The following is a 6,028-nucleotide window of genomic DNA, read 5'->3' as shown; positions in this document are numbered from 1 at the left end:
TTTTAAGTTATTGAACAATAAACTGACATATTACTCCATTAGAAGTCAAAGTGGGGCTAGTTTAAGAGAGATTTTAAGGGCATTTCCATTCTTCTTTCAGCACTCTTGATTGCTCCTGGTCATCCATTAAGTTGTTGGCTAGTTAGGATGAATCCTCAACCTCATTGTTGAGTAGTTGATTGACCATTTATAGACAGGTGAATGGGTCCTACAGAGCAGAGACCTGGTCTTTTCCCTTCTCAAAATAAGATAAGCCTGGATTGTCCCTGCTACACCAGGAAGAGAAGAAATTGTGATGATAAGCAATGAATAGGAATATTGACTTTGAGTAGAAGTAGGGGATAGAAACCTTCTAAGTTATTTAGGTGACTTGGAATTGATAAGCTGGCACAAAAGTGATACCCAGGAACCACCAGTAGTGAGCTTTGAAAATTAAATGTGTGCTAGTCCTGGTGTTAATCATATTCATAGAGGGATGGCCACTTTTCTATCTAGAGTCCTGATGATGGGTTAGAGGTATCACTGCCTGCCAAAGAAGGTCTTCCCAAATTAGCATTTGGATTTTAAGAGTAAGGACAGAATCCCCAGTGATGTCGTGAAAGTAGCATGGTCATTCTCTAAGTCATCTTGACTGTCCCTACTTAAGGAATAGCCAGATCTCATTCATGAGTTAAACAGTTCTACAGCTTTCCTGATTTGTAAATCACTGATGAATCAGTATGTCTCTTATGAAGATGTGGTTCATGGAAAGAATATTGACATCGGAATCTGACACATCTGAGCTCAAATCCCAGCTGAACCTGTTTTCCTGATCTATAAAACAGGAAAACACAACTTTGCAGTTATGTTTTAAGGGCTAAAGGAGACAGTAGATGCAGCAGTGACTCTCTGTGAAGTTGAGCTCCAGATGTGGTTTTCATGGGGAAATGTGTCATGGGGCAAGAATTTTAAGGCTCCTTCTGACCTGTGTAGGGGCCAAATAATTGGGGCATAATGTAGATATCCAGTGTGTTATGGGCTTCTGGCAAGTGGATGGGTTCATATTAGCCAATCTGATTAGAAGAGAGATGTTAAAGGGATCAGAGCTTGGAGCTGGCCCTGTGGCCTAGTAGTTAAGTTTGGCACACTGCACTATGGCAGCCTGGGTTCAGTTCCCAGGAGCGGCCCTACACCGCTTGTCAGCAGCCGTGCTGGGGCAGCAACCCACATACGAAATAGAGAAAGGTGGGCAGAGATGTTAGCTTAGGGCTAATCTTCCTTAGCGGAAAAAAGGGGGATCAGGGCTTATGCTAGATAGAAAAATAACATTATCCCCTATCTGATTCTTTTCCTGTTTTAGATATATTTTTTCTTTAATCATTTTATTGAATGGCCTGAACTTGATAAGGTACAGTGAGTCAATAGCTTTCTTTTTGTTTCCACGGCTACCTTCCAATATGATGTTTTGGATCTCCTTTCCCTGCTCCTTGACAGCATCTCAGGAAGATCACATAACTTTGTCAAGTTTATCTCAAACTTGACAATACATGAGAATAATCTTCATGTTTTATAGAGTCCAAGCCAGTCTAGATCAGGAGTTCACTCTCATTCATTTGCTTCAGTGCTTCTCCCCTCACCTTAGTTCAGGCCTCAGCCCGAAATTCAGGAACTAGCAGTAAGGAAGGAGCTGTAGAATGTTCTTTCACTCTCCCTGCTCCATTCCCCCCACACCCTCAACTTTGGCCAGGTGGCCACCCTAGAGCCTGGGGGAGGAGAGTTTATATGAGAAGGCAGAGGACATTGTTTAGTTTTTTAAGAGGCTGCTAGTCTTGTTTGTAATACTCTCTTGGTTCTCAAATGTCTTTTGTTATGGCAAAAAATCCAGGTCTTTCTCAAGAACTTTCTTGGGTGCCATCCTGGTGGCAGTAGGAATGGATGAGCTCAGCAGGGGTGGGATTGGTCTGTTTCAGACACTGGTCTTACCTTCTGGGAGAAACTCCTGTCTATGAGTGGTTCTGTTAGGTCCATCTCCACCCCATTCCTCACAGGGAGGGGTAGAGAACATCACAATACTCTCATCTGTTATGAATTCCCTTCCAGGAACCTTCCCTAATGAATCTGTGTGCTTCTCTATGTAGGCTATTGGGTGTAAAGGCCAACCAGTTTGGCCACTTCTCAGCAGCAGTATGTTGAGCGCTTCTCTTTATGGGGCATACATCACCCATGGGACTTGGCTTTGAGGCTCTATTCAAAATTCTGGGCAACAGGATAGTCCATGCCACATCCTGTAAATGTGGAGAGGTAGTAAGACAAGTGACAGGCTTAAAAAAAAAAAATCCATCACTTAGTAGAGTGGAAAGTGAACTCAACTTCTTTCGGTTCCATGTTAGAGGCCAGTGACTGCAAACATTTCCCCAACTCTGACTTTTTTATTGTCCTAACACTGCTGCTAAGACACATCTCCTATCCAGAAGCCCATGAAACTGTTTCTGACTTCCCTCCCATCCCCAAATGCTGCTAACCCACGTTGGAATCCCTTAGGACTTTTTCCCTAGAGCTGATCTCAGAGGCTCATAAGAGTAACAGATGAGTATTTTAATAGGGACTTTCTGGAATGCCTTATCTGCTAATGGTGAAATTTTCAGACCCAAAGGCAGGCTGGTGGAGAAGATAGCACTGAACACATCAAATTCTAAATGCATCAAATTTGGTGAGTCCGTGAGTTATTTTCTTACAATGCTTTGCACATAATAAAAGCTTTTGACTTGAAATACTGTTTCTAATACGCATGACAACACATCTTTCCATGTGTAACCACAATAAAGAAATGTTTTTAATGTGAGAATAATTTGCCACAAATATATGAGAAAAGGCCGAGTTGAAGCTAAGATGTAATTAGTTCTATTTTTATTTCTCATTATTCTCCCTACAAAACAGGTAGATAGAAACATGGGCAGTTTTAGATGAAAAGCATCTTCACCCTCGGACTCATTCTCCACAAGCGGATTCTGGCCAGAAAGAAGATCACATTCCCTTCTGGGGAGGACATGCTGTTGGCTGCTTGAGAACCAGTCAACTGTCCGTGCCCCACCCCCATTTTAAAAAAATGCCTTTGTGTCCCCTGTGAGGAGAGTTAGGAAGACAGACTATTTTCTTAACAAATCTTTAGTTTGTGTCTGTTTATTTGCAGAGGAAGCCATCATCACATGCTGATGAAAAATATCAACACCTGCAAACATGAGATTAGGGTGAGGGCTGCGAGTCACCAGCAGGAGCAGGTGAGCCACCTGGCAACAAAGACTCTGTTCAGACCTCAACAAAAGCACAAAGGACAAGATTTTTCTTTGTAGGTCTTTGGTTTTTCCTTCTGCTTTGGTGCTTAGCTCTTCCTTTGGTCTGGTGGGTTGTCTCGGCAGCCCATCTCCGTGAAGCAACAGGATGGCATGACAAAAGACCACCATGGCATCAAAACCTGGATTCAAGTCCAGAGCAGCTGGTTGCTCACCTTGGGCATGTTGCCTAAATTCTCTGATCTCAGTTTTCTCATTAGCAAAACAAATAATATCTGTTCTCCCAATCTCAAAAAAACTCAAGATACGTCAAATAAAACTACCAAGAAATGTGGAAGTACTTTGTAAACTCTTAAACCCTGTACAACTATGTGATAGGGAAACTGCACAGGGACACAGTATTAGAAAAAGGAGAAAAGGAGCAGACTACTGCCACAGTCACCTGGGGCTGAGCTCCTATTCCTGGCCGCACGCTTGGCTTCCTGAGAATAGAGACAACATTCCTCAACCTGACCTACATGCCCTGCAGGATCTGGCTCCTTCCTACTTCACCAGCCTCACCTTGTACATTTTCCTTGCTCCATCTAGAACCACTATCCATCCTTTAGCTTTTATCCAGTTATCACTCCCATAGGGTACCCATCCATGGCTCCCTGACTAGGTTAAATTCCTCTATTGCATGATCTTATAGAAGCATATATTTTTCCAAATTTGTAAAGTTTGTCATGGTTACAATTTACACTTATTCGAGCAATTTTACATTAATATTTGTCTCCCCTGTTTTCCTGTACAAGGGGCAGGGATAAATTCTGTCTTACCATTTTGTTCCTGGCTCCTCGCACAATGCCTGGCATATATGGTAGATGCTCAATAAATATTGGTTAAATGAGTGAATAAATGATCAGATGCATGAATGATGACCTGAGTCCTTCTTGTAGATTCTGTGGGACCCAAGGGTAACTCTTGCATATTTGAGCCTCACCCGTGGTTGACACTTGGCCCAAAGAGTTTTGAAACTTTGAGATGGGGTGGTTGAAAAGATGAGCATTGGAACCAGAGAAGGCCAGAATACAACTTTGATGCGAACTACCCTTTTATACTTAGAAATTTACGTAACGAGTCATTGGATTTGTGTATGTCAAGTAACCATACACAAAAGGACATGCATAAAAGGAGAAGGAGCTTTCTGGAGAAACTGTGACTTCTAGAGAGCCCTCCTCTGGATGAGGAGGTAAAAGTTGCTGAAGATGAAGTTGCACCTGGGCAGATTTGTTTCCTCCAAAAAAAAAGTGTAATTTTTCTGAGGAGGGAATTGGCTTGGGCTATGCTTGCAAAGTTGTTTGTTCTCGCATTGGTGTGTGCATATTCCTGCTTGAGCAGCGGCTATCTCAAGACGGCAGGGCTATTTTATCAAGAAGTGAGAGGTGTCATGGGGCTCTGAGCACGAGCCTCTGAGCCGGAGAGGTGACCTATTTAGGGGACATTGGGAGCCATGCCCCTTAGCTGTTCTCCTGTGGGAATTGTTGGCAGGGTTAATGGTGACTCTTTTTCAACTGATTAAGGGAGGGGGACAGGTGGGACTGAAGGAGCAGCGTGGATGCTGCAGTGATCGCAGCTGCCAGGCAGCTTAAGCATGAGGCCCCTCCTTGAGGACTTGCAGAAATGCCTGAGGAAGACCTGGGGTGGGGCCCTCTGGCAGAGGGTCTGCCTGTGCAGGTAGGACAAGCGAAGGAACTTGGATCATTGCTGTGAAAGGGACTTTATTTGTACTCACAGCCTGGGTAGGTCTGCTGACATTTGGGTTAAAGTTTAAGGGATTTATAATGTGATTTTGCCTATAGTAAAAGATATTTCTGAGGAGCTGGTACTTCTCTCCACGTATGTGCCCACATTGGGAAGTTCTTGGGCACAGCTACTCTGGGCTAACCAATTTGTCCCTGTTTGACCAGGACTTTCCTAGTTTTAGCACTGAAAGTACCCAGTTCCGGACAAACCAGGATTGTTGGTCACCCTACCACTCACTCACAGTGACTATTTCTTACCTTCATGCTGGGAACAGGGCAGACCATTCATTGACTCAACATAGCGGAAACCAGACTATGTCTTCCCTTTGGGATATTAAGGATCTACGAATAGCCAAGATATACTGTGAAACTCTTTCAAATTGTGCAACTGAGGCTAAAAATGGATGCAAGGATACTAAGGTGCTATTCTGGGCCAATAATTCATTTTCATTTGCCAAGTCATCTTCAGCTTTGTCTGTCTGTCTACCTGTCTATCTATCTATCTATCTATCTATCTATCTATCTATCTATCTATCATTCCATCTATCTATCTATCTATCATTCTATCTATCTATCTATCTATCATTCCATCTATCTATCTATCTATCTATCTATCTATCTATCATTCCATCTATCTATCTATCTATCTATCTATCTATCTAATCTATCTATCCATCCATCCATCTGGTGACTATTCACACTAGATTTTCTATGATGGATACAATTTTGTAATATACTTTCCTTAGTAATAAATAACATCAAGTTTATAATTAATATTACAAGTTTTAAAATAGTTTATATAAATGAAATCCCAAATCAGAAAAACATGTTTGTTAGAAACTGTGCCTTGATTTTTCATTCTGAAATTAGAATCACCATATCACCAAGATAGTCAATCCTTAACAAATGGAACTGTGACCACCACCCCCCAAATGAGGCAAACAAATACAGAGTGATGAAGGGTAAGGAAGAGAA

Source organism: Equus przewalskii, chromosome 6 (assembly GCF_037783145.1).
Source record: "Equus przewalskii isolate Varuska chromosome 6, EquPr2, whole genome shotgun sequence".
Taxonomy (NCBI): Eukaryota; Metazoa; Chordata; class Mammalia; order Perissodactyla; family Equidae; genus Equus; species Equus przewalskii.
This window is presented reverse-complemented; position numbering follows the sequence as displayed.